This window comes from Myodes glareolus, chromosome 9, assembly GCF_982192425.1.
Source record: "Myodes glareolus chromosome 9, mMyoGla1.1, whole genome shotgun sequence".
NCBI classification, from domain to species: Eukaryota; Metazoa; Chordata; class Mammalia; order Rodentia; family Cricetidae; genus Myodes; species Myodes glareolus.
Window position 1 is genome coordinate 1901731 of NC_142034.1, and position 12686 is coordinate 1914416.

The 12686-nt window shown below is 52.8% G+C and overlaps 1 long non-coding RNA gene across 1 annotated transcript; it reads left to right on the forward strand.

Moving 5' to 3' along the window:
• Positions 1-509: 509 nt before the first annotated feature.
• Positions 510-10143, forward strand: LOC148120730 (uncharacterized). Its single transcript, XR_015738697.1, has 2 exons — positions 510-2140; positions 7116-10143. It is a non-coding gene; the product is annotated as an uncharacterized LOC148120730 (long non-coding RNA).
• Positions 10144-12686: the final 2543 nt, after the last annotated feature.

Genomic DNA, 12686 nt, shown 5'->3' on the forward strand with positions numbered 1-12686 from the left:
GTTGTCTTCCCACCGGGTATTTAGAGGCAAACAAAAAGCCTCCTGAGGGGGTTGGTAAAAATTCAAAGCCTCTACATCCGAGGCCGAAACAAAAGCTCTTTGAAAGTGCCGCCGCGGAGATGGAGCGCATCTCGGATCTCGTGGAGCTATCCGCCCGGGACCCGCATCCGAAGAAGGCGCGTGCAGGCGCGGGTGTCCCCACCTGCTCACCGCTCAGTCCTGTCCCCGAGAGGAGGAAAGCGGCCAGAGGCACCATAACCACAAATTTATGGCCTGGGTGACGTGCTTCCCTCTCCCACAATGGGGCCTGGTGACATTAAACAGAAAATTGATGGGAGGGAAGCGGAATCTAATCTTTCTCTTCCATGTCGGCTCTTCGCGCTTTTCGGCGAGGGGGTTGGGGCGGGAGGAAGACAGTGGTTGCCTGGAGTTTAGAGCTCTGGGCCAGAGGCTTCTTTCTATCTGGTTTCTCAACACGGGTAGGCTGGGGGGCCGCGACACTTCACGGCTTGCCCACTCGCAGCTGCGTTTTGAGTGGGATGCCCTCGGAGGTCCCGGACCCATGGAACATCTCCGGTGCTCTCCCAAGCCCTGGCTCCCAGGAACACCCCCTCCAGAGCAGAGCACCCCGCCCCCACCTTGGCCACTAGCGCCCACTCCCCTTCACTGACTGCTGCACTGTTCCCCTGGGCGCACCGGGTGACTCCTGGCACTGAACTGCACTGAGTTCTTAAAGGAGCCGCTCTTCAATCAGCCTTTGTCAGAGCGTCTAGGGGAAGGTCACTCCTAGTGGATGCCAGGACAATGTCCTAGGGGCCCAGCGGGGAAACCTGGACCCAGCTGTCCCGGGCACACATTACCTAGCCGCTCCAGGCTAGTGTTGCACCTGGGTTGTACTGGCACAGCTGGCTGAGGTTTGAGCTTTCAGTGGGAGTGTCCCTGGGCTCCATGGGATGAGGCTCAGGCCTTGCTTGCCTCTGTCTCTGCCACCTCTCTGAACACTTTGAGACTTCTCAGGACCCACCCAGGGAGGGGATGATTCCCATTTTTACAGTCACTAAATTAAGGCAGTTTGGCAAGTAACTTGTCCTCACACCAGGATCTGGATATGTGGACCCTGGGTTCTGACACTCGTGGAGTGGAAGCCAGGAACAGAAATATGTGGACCTAGAGACCAGCATTGGGTGTTTTGGACCACCATACCCAAGAAGAATGTTCCAGAAGTCCATTTCCCAGGTCAGCCCTTCTGAAGATTACACTCAGCACTCTGTCTGAGTGCCTGGGATGAAGCCCAGCAGGGCAGATCTCCCTCTCGGAGCCTGGAAGAGTAGCTAATGTATAGTGCGAATCTGGAAGCCAGACTCCAAAGGGTCAGGCTGGCCTGGAACCCACAAGGTTACGTGTAACAGGCTGGAAGTGAACCTCTACTCTTAGGTTCAAAAATCGGTTGTAAAAATGCAGGCAGCTTCCTGCTGTGGACAGGAGGAGTCAACCGCAGCTGCTGTGCCATTCAGACTGGGGACGGGACACACACACATGCACGCCCATTCCAAGCTAGCCCCCTTGTGAATCTCCGTGAGTGCCTGCAGCTAAGGGTGGGGGCTCCCAGGATGTCAGGCCCTCTGGGGGAGGAGACGCAGCTGGGGACAGCAGAGAAAGAGGGCCTTGTGCCTCTGTCATCAGGCCCAGGGCTTCGATGAACACGGCTTTGTTCGAACCCACACCCCGTGGTGACCACGGGACCAGAGGATCAGTGGGCCTCAGAACAAGAACTGCCTGCTTTTTGGCTTTTTGGCCTTGGTTAACTCTTAAACAGATATTGGCTGCACAGTCTCCCCGACCATGTGCCTGGGAGCAGGCAGGAGAGATGAAAATTCAGTTCGAAGTCCAAAGTCTGAAACAACTTTGTCAAAAGTCAAGTTTTCTGTTAAAATGACTGTCGCCAATGACAGAGGTAAAAAGTAACCAGGTGGAGAAGTCATCTGACTTACTCAGCCTCCCTTCAGAGTTCAAGGGCGGCTGGCAGCAGAAGCCCACCTACAATTCCCAGTCTGGCCTGGCCCTGGTGTGGAGCGCACCTCCTGAGAATCCTTGGCTATCCTGAGGAAGGGCGGAGGGCCTCAAGGTGACTCCCGAGCAGGTGGGTTGTAGATCAGTCCCCGAGGGCTTCCTGGAGGGTGAGTGGCCTGGTGATGAATGTGGGGTCTTCCCTGGATTGCCTGTGAAGGGTTAGGGCAGTGATGACCCTGGGACCCCACCGCAGAGAATGGCCCCTCCTGGGTGGGTCAACAGCCCAAGGACCCCAGAACCAGGGCAATGGAAAGATAGGGGGGTTTTATTCTAGTTATAATTTTCCATATTTCTCAAATTTCTCTTGAAACGGATTTAGTTTGCAATCAGAAGCAACCAGGCAACACTGCCCCAGAAAATAAAGTCAGTGACTTGCTGAAGGTGAACCCTGTGCCTGGGCTGCAGGACCCTGTGCCCCCATCCTCGTCTCTGCCCCAAAAGAGAAGGTTTGCAGGGACATCGCAAAGCACCCCTTCTGTGACCCCCCATGGTGTAGCTAGTGACAGAGTTGTTTTAGGAACATACACAGAGAGGCACCTCAGCCAGGTTAGGTTGAGGTTCCTGACTGTGAGAAGCCCCTTGGCCCTGGAGAGGCAAACCCATAACATACAAATGTGCATGTTGAGACCAAAGAGGTCCCAGGTCTCCAGTACATCAGGGTCTTGTAGGTCCTGGTCTTCAGGCTGGGGCTGGCCTCCATTAGAACTCCGGAGATGAGGAGCAGTCCTGGCAATCCAGAACCTTGTCCTTGAAGTTGGGGCTAGTGAGCAGTGCCGTGCTCGGAACTGTAGAGGTGAGCAGCTGCTAGGTGTGGGACTTGGCAAGGCTGGGGTCTCTTCCACAGCCCTTTGCAGGCCCCTGCATACTGGTGGTCATGTCCGTGTCTGCCCCCCCGCCTCATGTCTGTCTCATCAAGGCTGCCCTGTGACTGGTAATACGTTTGTCAGGAAGTGGGTGGGAGGTGAGCTCCAGGGATCACCAACTTTTGTCCAGGACCGAGATGTGGCTTGACATGTAAGCAGAATAGTCCCAGGTCTCTCATTAGTCAGGAAGGGTTGGGAAGTTAGGGATCTAAGGAGCCAGCAAGGGGAGGGGGTAAGACACAACAGGGCCCACTGCCACCCTTCACTGGCAAAGAGGAAGTGTCAGACACGGCAAGGTCCCAACCCTCTTGGTAACTGCTTCTAAGGGACCATGGGAGGTCTAGCGCCTAAGGAGGGAGTCAGTGCTCAATCCCACAAATCTTCCTAGGGAGGACACAGAGACCTGGATGGACATGAAGTCAGGTCGTACAAGCCAGGCCCTAAGAGCCCCGTGCCTGGGGTTCAGGCCGTAGCTGTGGAGTCCAGAAGGACCTAGTGACTGCTGGCTCAGGATACTAATGCAGACTCAGGGAGCCCCAAGTAGCCCAGAGGCTATGCCCCTTCACAGCCCCAAAGTAGACCCCAAAATGCAAGGAAGGGCCTACCTACACGGGTTCTTCATGCCATCCACTGTTAACCACCTCCCTGACAGGCTAAGTGGGGTGCTGGGAAGGAGTCAAGGCCTAGGAGCCTAGGGGAAATTGTCAGAGTTGGGTGGGGCTGTCCCCCAGAGGAGGAGGAGGAGGAAGATAAGTGTCTTGCCCTGGCGATTCGGGCATTTCCCTCCTATCAGGAATTTCACATTATTAATAAATCACAGGTCCAAAGTTCAAAGGTTGGGGTGGGAAATGGAAGCAGGAAAGTGAATGTCTTGTAGTAAAGGAGGTGGCCTTGTCCCACACGGAGGGATGGGGACAGAGAGACCCGAATGTAGTGGAGAGATCTGCCCCGCCACATCTTGAACTACCTTGAGGACCACCCACACCTGTGACCTTATCTCTCAGACAACCCCCAAGGCCACAACAGAGATCGCAGATTCATGGGCCACCCTGTCCCAAAAGCAAGGGTTCTACAGAGGACACCCCCCCCCCTTCCCTATTCCACACGACACTCCCATTTCTCAAACCCCTCGGTTATCTGGCTGTCCTGGAAGAGACCCTTCACTGTCTCCTGTCACACAGAGTGACTAGGCTGTGACTTGCATGTGCACCCAACAGGCGGAGATGAAAAACCCAAGTCTGCAAGGAATTGCCTGGGAGAACAGGGTCTCTCCCTCACCCTCCCTGTCCAGGTCAGTAGAGAGAAGAACTCCATAGGGATTAAAAGAACTTGGTAGATGGGCAGCCTTCACGAGCAGTGGGAATCCCTGCTGCCTGACCAGATCAGATGCTCTTTCTTGCCATTTTTTTTTTTCTCTTGGTAAAAGCAACTGTCTTGGCACACACTTTTAATCCCAGCACTCAAGAAGCAGAGGTAGGCAGATCTCTGAGTTCAAGGCCATCCCGGTCTCTGTAGCAAGTTCCAGGACAGCCAGGGCTACATAAAGACATAAAGAGACCCTGTGTCAAAGAACAAAACAGAGCATATCCTCTTTCTGTCTGGGCACGCCTCCCGCATGGTCAGGTCCTCGCCTTCTGTCCTGGTTCTCAGCTGCTGTTCAGGCTTGTCCCTCTGACTGCTGGTGACTTGGCGACCCCTCTCAAGTCCACCTCTTAGTGGTGATCCTGCCGCAGTAGAAACACTCAGGTCTGCTCTTCTCTCTAGTAGGTGTGTGAAGGGGGGTACACATGTCAAGGACTCCTGCCCAGAGACAAGAAAAAGGTGGTGTTGAGTATAGCTAATCTGAGGCAGAATCTCACACCATAACCCAGACAGCCTTGAATCTAGGCAACTCTCCTGCCTCTGCCAAATGCTTATGAAGCTAGTCCCGTGCTAGATATGTCTATATATGACCTTGGTCAAGATCAGCTGGACATCTCAAGTTGGAAGGGTTTCAGGTAGGTTGGGAAACCCTGGAGGTTGGGGCAAGAGCTGATGCACAAACTAACCAGCGGAGCGTGTACCCACGTGCTGGAATCACAGGAGATGGGGCGTGTACCCGCGTGCTGGAATCACAGGAGATGCTTTGGGAGTCCCGCTGTACTGAGTTAGGCAGTGCTGCTCCTCCCTGGAAAGGAAGACAAAGTCTACTTGGACCTGTGCCTGACTCTAACTGCGAAGATGGTCTTTGCATACATATTGAGATTAATAAGGATCTGGTGATGAGGTCGTTGTGGACTTGGGAAGATGTAAGAGCGAAACAGAGGGAGATTTAATATCTTGAAGGCCTGCTGTGGGGACTTGGAGAGATAGACAGAGAGAGAGAGAAGAGATGTGGCTTCAGGTTAAGGAGTCTCTGGGGCCACCAGCAGCTGGAAACAGCAGGGTCTTCCTGGAGGAGGTGGTGTGGGAGGTTGTTTGTGTTCACTCATCTGCTTAGGGTTGTGGCCCCCTAGGACTGGGAGAGCATACACCTTGGATTAAGATGCCTGGTTTCTGCTTAGGGTTGTGACCCCCTAGGACTGGGAGAGCATACACCTTGGGTTAAGATGCTCGGTTTGTAGCCCTTGGTTACACACCAGGACTCTGGCCCGGGAGGCAGTTTGTCTGTCCTTGCACAAAAGGTGTGGATGTATTTCCTTGAAAAGATCCAGAGAGATGGGCCTGTGACCAGGGTGTGGGGAGTCACCCTGTGCGGGGCCTGACCAGCAACTGGTTAGGAACTGATGGAGGTCTCCAGACCTGCTCCAACAGGTAGGGAGGGTGGGATTCAGCCGGGCAAGGTCTGGAAAATGTGTAGGTTTCTCAATTGGAATGTGAGCAGTTCAAACTGGCCTCTCTCCCTAGAGAGGGTAGCAGAAGGGGCACCTGGGTACAGGGAGCTGCCTTCTTCCACCCATTCCTACAAATCAGCCTTTGGTTCCTTGGGTGACTGTTTCCTGTTCCATGAAAACCATCTTGGGGACACTTGGGGACGCTTGGGTGTTCAGTGGCTCCCCCAGGTACCCCTATCTCCAGGCACCCGTTAGGCAGGGGATTGTTTCTCTAGGGTGCAAAGAAGGCAGCTGAGGCTCAGCTCTAGAAGGCAAAGGGGACTGGCCAGATTTGACTCGGCTTGGGCCTGTGTGGCCCCTGCTCTTGAGTTACCCGACCAGACAGGCATGGGGGCATACCCTCATGATCCCAGCACTTGGGGGGCTGAGACAGGAGAGCCTAGATCCGAGGCCAGCCTGGGCCACAGTGTGAGACGCGCCTCCAACAAAATGAAACCCTCACCTTTCTCTTGCCTGGCTGCTTCTGTGTAAGACTGGAGCGGGCGACTTTGCTTTTCCTTCTGGAGAGACGGCTAGATGCCTGGAGCGCTTCCAGTGGCTGGCGGTAGGGACAACCTTCTATGGTCCTGGCTGGGAAGGCCTGAGCCCCTTCCTTCACCAGGAGAAAAGTCCTCCCGGTGTCCTGACTGTAAGCCAGACCCCAGAGACAACAAAAGGTCTCCTTCTGATCCGTCACCTGGCATAGTCTCAGGGTGTAGGAAAACTGTCTTCTGTGAACATGTGGAAGACAATGGGGTCCAGAGAGGAAGAGTGACTTGCTCCAAGTCACACAGCCTGTGGGGGACAGCCAGACTTCGGTCTTGTCTCTTTTATCTAGTCAGAACTGTCCCTTGGGCTGGAGGCCCAGCCAAGGGGTGCACTGTCTGGCCTCAAGCCCCAGCTTTGAAAACCTGGGTGACTCTGGGATAAGGCTAACACTGCATTTTTTTTAACTAATTGATATTTACTCATTTAAATTTATGTTGATTGATTTTGTACTTTGACAATTTTATATATATAAATATATGTATATTATGTATATATAATATATATAAATATATATTCTGATACACTATCCCTCTTTTATATCCCTATCTATCCTTCCCTCATCCCTGCCAACCCAGAGTAATGACTTTTGGTTTTGTTTTCTGTTTAGTTAATTAACTTATTTTTTGGAAATAGGGCTTCATGATATAGGGCAGGCTGACCTTAAACTTGCAGAGCTCCTCCTGTCTTTCCCTCTGCCTTTGGGTTGCTGAGGTTAAAGGCATGTACCACCAAACCTGCCCTATTTAATTTTTTTTTTTTTTTGGTTTGTTTTTCACAACAGGGTTTCCTCTGTGTAACGGTCCTAGCTGTCCTGGAACTCGCTCTGTAGACCTTGTTGGCCTTGAACTCACAGAGATTCATCTGCCTCTGCCTCCCGAGTGCTGGTATTAAAAGTGTGCGCCACCACTGCCCGGCCCTATTTCATTTTTGAAGAAAGTTTTCACGTACTACACACTGGCCTCAAACTCACGGCGTAATTGAGAATGACCTTGAACGTCTGATCCTCCTGCTTCCTCGTCCCTGTGCCAAGCTTACTGCCACAGACACTGTTTCTGCGGTGCTGGGGGCTAAACCTAGGGATTCAGGTACGTGTAGGCCACCACTCTGCCATTTCATCAGTTCCTTTAAATAATTAAAAACAATCTTCTTACTTTTTTGTTTTGTTTTGCTTTGGTTTTTGTTTGTTTGTTTTTTGTTTTTTTTTTAGACAGGGTTTCTCTGTGTAGCCCTGGTTGTCCAGGAACTCACTCTGTAGACCAGGCTGGCCTTGAACTTACAGAAGTCTGCCTGTCTCTGCCTCCTGAGTGCTAGGGTTAAAGGTGTGTGCCACCACCGCCACCCGGCCTTTTTTACTTTTTATACTTTGGGTCTCTCTACATAGTTCAGGCTGACCTGAAGCTCACCATAGAGCCCAGGCTGGTGTAGAATTAGCTGTGATCCTCCTGCCTCAGTCTCCCTCATGCTGAGATTGCAAGTGTGATTCACCGTATCCAGTTACTAGCACTTTATGGTGTCTCCGGTGCTGTTGTCTTTGTGGCCAGGATCTGGCAGGAGCATGACTCCCCGCCACACTTCTCCTGGTCTCTGGAGGGGTCTTGAGGGGTTGTCAGCCTCTGATAGGGGAAGGAGGTATGCTGTGGACAGAGAAATAGGGCCCAGAGGCCTGGCAAAGCAAACGTGAGCAAGAAGCAGCCCTGCTCTGCAGGGAGAAGATGGAAAGGAGGAAGAAAGGCCCCTGGATATGAGGCAGGGGTGGGAGTAGCCTCCTAACACCAGAGACAGGAGACAACCTGAAAGAATCTCCCGCAGGGCTTCCAGGAGGACCCAACCCTCCCCACAAATGGGCTTCAGGCTTGCAGCCTCCAGAACCCCGAGGCAGTAAATGTGTGCTGTGGGACCGAGGCTGGTAAGCACACTCCTATTTGGCCATCTAAGCTCTTGTTTGTCTTATGGATTATCTTGGGTTCTCTGGACAGACACGGCCTACATGAAATCTGCTGACACCTATGTCGATGTCCACGTAAAGAGGCCTCTTAGCCGTTAACATGCGATCATGGAGCTGATAAGTCCAGCAGCGCAGGGCGACAGATGGTGTCGTTTGTCCTCCGCTCACTCAGACTGGAAGGAAGCCCTTCTTGCTCTAGGAGGGATCAGCATTTTTGTTCCATTTGGTTCTTCCTTCAGCTGATTGGATGAGGTCCACCCCCATCAGGAAGGGCAGACCTCTGTGCCCAGTCTCCATGCACCCTATCAAAGGGTGACCTCCTTTGGACGTACCCTCAAGGACACACCCAGAGTCAATGTCTGGGCATCTCCCGGCCCACTCAAGTTGACGCAGAAAATGAACAATTATTGCCTGTTCACTACAGCTAGGTGTGGGACACCATCAGGCATCGGAATGTGCAAAAGTGACCTATAGCTGGGTCTTAATAATAAAAACCCAGAGTCAGATATTAGGGGGTGAAAGCTGAAAGATCGGAGAAGCAGAACAGCCAGCCCCTAGTTCTTACCTCTCCAAATACTCAGACCAAAGTGGGCAAGATCCTGTCTCTAGGAAACCTCAAACAATCCCGAGCTCCTGTCTCCTCCAGCCCTTTATTCCCCTCTCCACCCAACCATATCACTTCCTGTCTCCACCTCCCTAGTGCTAGGATTAAAGGTGTGAGCTATGTTTCTCTTTTAGACTGATTCAATCTTGTGTAGCCCAGGGAGGCCTTGAACTCACAGAGATCCGTTTGCCTCTGTTTTCCAAGTGCTGGGATTAAAGATGCCTGCCTGGCCTCTATGGCTAACAAGTGTGGCTAGCTCCACTCTGATCTTCAGGCAAGCTTTTTTGTTAAAGCACAAACAAAATATCAGCACGGTGACAAAATGATTCTTGGAAGCGGTCACCCTGCTGTGCACTCTGCTGTGCCCCCTCTCTCTGGACCTGAGGGAGTACCGAGCTGTTTCCCAGCCTTGGGACTCAGCATTGTCTCTCGTCTTAGCTGTTGTAGGGACTATGAAGTCACATCCTCCGGGCTTAAGTCTCCCTTTCCCTAAGGATTGATAAGGCTGGCCATTTGTTTCCCTGCCGATGAACCATTCTGATGCCTTTTGGGTCTACAAAGTGACTGTCTGATTGTTTTACAAACTGTTTGCTTTCTTCCTGGTTTGTGGGAGTTCTTGGTATAGCATGGATGCTGGTGTGGGAAGTCCTTCTGTGTGTGTGTGTGTTGCGGTTTCCCCCAACAGGATGCAAAATCTTGATCAAACATCTCTCTGTCCACCTATCGAGATACACAGAGGTAGGAAGGGATGTGTGACTCACGTTTCCACTCTCCTAATGGCACACCACCAAGTTCAAGTTACTTCTTTTTGTTTGTTTGGTTTTGGTTTTCAAGAGAGATTTGAAGCCTGTCTTAGAACTCACTCTGTAGACCAGGCTGGCCTCAAACTCCCCTTCCCAAGTGCTGGGATTAAAGGCATGCACCACCACCACCACCACCACCACCGCCCAGCCACCTCCAAGTTCTTAATGTTTTTCCCTGCTCTGTGGTGCCAGGTATCAAGCCTACGGTCTTGTGTAATGTTGGGTGAGCACTCTACTACTTAGCTGCTCTACAAAAAAAAAAAAAAAAAAAAATCATTACTGATGGTGGAACAGCCGTTAAGCCGTTAAGAGCACCAGCTGCTCTTCCAGAGGACCCGGGTTCAACTCCAGCACCCACAGGGCGGCTCACAACTGTGCATAACTTCAGTTTCCAGAGGACCTGACTCCCTCACGGAGGCAAAGCACCAATGCACATAAAATAAATCGTTAAACATTTCATCACATGTCTTTACTTGTGAGCCTGTATGTGTATGCACGCCCAAGGTGCACGTATGGAGGCCCGAGCACAAGGACAGCTGGCAGGAGTTGGTTCTCTTCTCCCGCCACGCGCAGGTCCTGGGGACTGGCGGCAGGCACTTTGGCCCACAGAACCAGCTCAGTCAGCCCCATTTTCACATTCTTGTCTCGTTTTCATGGCTGCTGCCACTGCAGCAATCTCTGCTGAACGCAGTGCCTGGAAAAGCCCCTGTATTTTATCCTAGAAGATTTGGGGTCTATTTCTCGCCCTCTGTTACACGATCCACTTTTAATTATTTTTTATATATATATGATGTGGTGCTGCACCGGGGGCAGTTTGTCCTGTCACTGTCCAGCTGACGTGGCACCCTAGGATGAAGAGCTGCCCTGCCTGCAGCCCTGCAGTGGTCTTTGTTGGAAACCAGCCGGTGGGGGAGGGGTGGCTTCCTGGACCCGCCCTCCTGTCCACTGGCCTATTTGACTGCGCTAGTGCCAATCATCTGGGCCTTTACTGGCTACTCAGAGCCCACCCACAGACTTAGGCAGAAGGGCCTCAGGATGAGGCTACAGGCAGGCCACAAAGCTTACCAGCGGTCTGGCCCCGTGTGTCTACTCAGCTCCCTCTCCCTGCAGAATGGCTGCATTCCCTCCTCTGTGTGACCCTCAGGAAGTGAACTGGACCGCCCAACGGCCTGCTAAAGGCCTGACCAAGATCCTGCTGCAGTTGCCAGGTAGGGCCTTCTCAGGCCTGATCCAAGCTGGACGCCCTCCCAGCCTGACCCCGTCCACCCTACTCCAGAACTATCCCAATTAGGGCCACCTGAAGTCTGTCCTGAAGAGATGAGGCATTAGAGGGGGCAGCAGTAGCCCTCCTGACCCCTCTGCACAGCGAGCTCTACGGTTCAGCCCCCACTCATGCACCTCGGGCCTTGTAGGCCTCGCACGTGTACAGGAAGGAGGAATCCCACATGGGGTCAGACGCTGGTGCTTCTGGGGAAGTAAGGGCCAGATTGAGAAGGGAGCACACATGTCGGGGCTGCCTGGGGTCTGCCAGCCATAAAGTGCTGCCGTCTGAGGGCATCTGTGAGAAGAGAGAAGCAGGTCCTGGAGATATGGGGTGCAAAGACCATGAGGCTTCCGGAAGGGGAAGGAGGCCAGGAGCCTTCCTGTGGGATAGGAAGGGGAGAGGAGGGAGGATGGAGGATCTGGAGGTGGGGACAGAGTGGCTGGGTTCCAGAGGTGCTTACAGGCCACCTGCAGCTCTGGGACTGAAACACAGGGAGCCAGGTCAGGGCCTTGTGCACGAGAGGACAAAAATGGCCGCCTCTGGAACTAGATAGGAAGGGTCATGCTAAACAACAGGCCAGCAAAGAGGACCTCTGACAGGGAGAGAAGAGGCGCTGGGCCTGGGAAGGACGGGGCTCGGACTGAATTCTGCATGATTCCTAGGGGCCCCGAGAGTACAGGGGTTGGAAGGGCCTGCAGCCCTGGGCCTGATCCTCTGAGGGCTGCTTCTCTAAGCTGTGGGTCAAGGCTGGAGAGCCCCTAAGAAACCTGGGCACTCTCCCGTGGCCGTCCACCAGACTGACAGTCAGGAGCTGAGTTGTGTGAAGCGTGTCCTCCCTGCTGGGCACATGAACTTTTGGGTGTAACGGGGATTGGAAAACAGCAATGCAGATAGGGTCATGGCAAGGGCAGAAAGGGACAGGATGGAGCCTCAGGCAGAAGGAGGTCAGCTAGAGGACACCAGGGCAGGTCAGGGAGGCGTCAGAAAGCCTGGAGAGGGGGACTTCTCTAGGAAAGGGTCACCCTGGGACCCCCCCAAAGAAGGCTTAGTGGTGGCCCTGACCCTCCCTGACTCTCGTGTCTCATATCCACGCCTCAAGCTAAATCCCATCACACGGAGCCAACAGCTGTGTGGCCCCTGAGCACCAGGTGAAGCTCTGGCCTTCCTTCCCTGCCAGGTTTTCTGGCCTCAACTTCCTGACACATGAACACATATGTACAGGCAAAACACTCATACACACTAAACAAACAAGCAATAAATGAATACTTTCCAGTGACCATGGGCTCTGCAGAGTGGCCGACAAGAAATAATGTCCTCATAGTTGCCTAGGCTGCAAACCTGAAACCAAGGTGGGGAGGGTGGTGCCTCTAGTGCTGAGGGCTGGGTCTGTGTCCCCTGCTGAGCCCCAACTTTTCCCGGCCAGCCTGCAAGTCAGGAGGCAGCCCGGCCAGCCGGCCCTGCTCCAAATTCATACAGCTCCTTGGTCTCAGATGTTGCTCTGCCTCACCCAGGTTCTCATATATATATGTGAATATATAAATATGGGATTATATATATATATGAATATATAAAATACATACATTGTTTTTATTTGTTTGTTTGTTTGTTTGATACAGGGTTTCTTTGTGTAACCCTGGCTGTCCTGGAACTCACTCTGTAGATCAGGCTGGCCTCGAATTCACAGAGATCTGCCTGCTTCTGCCTCTCAACTACTGGGATTAAAGGCGTGCGCCAAC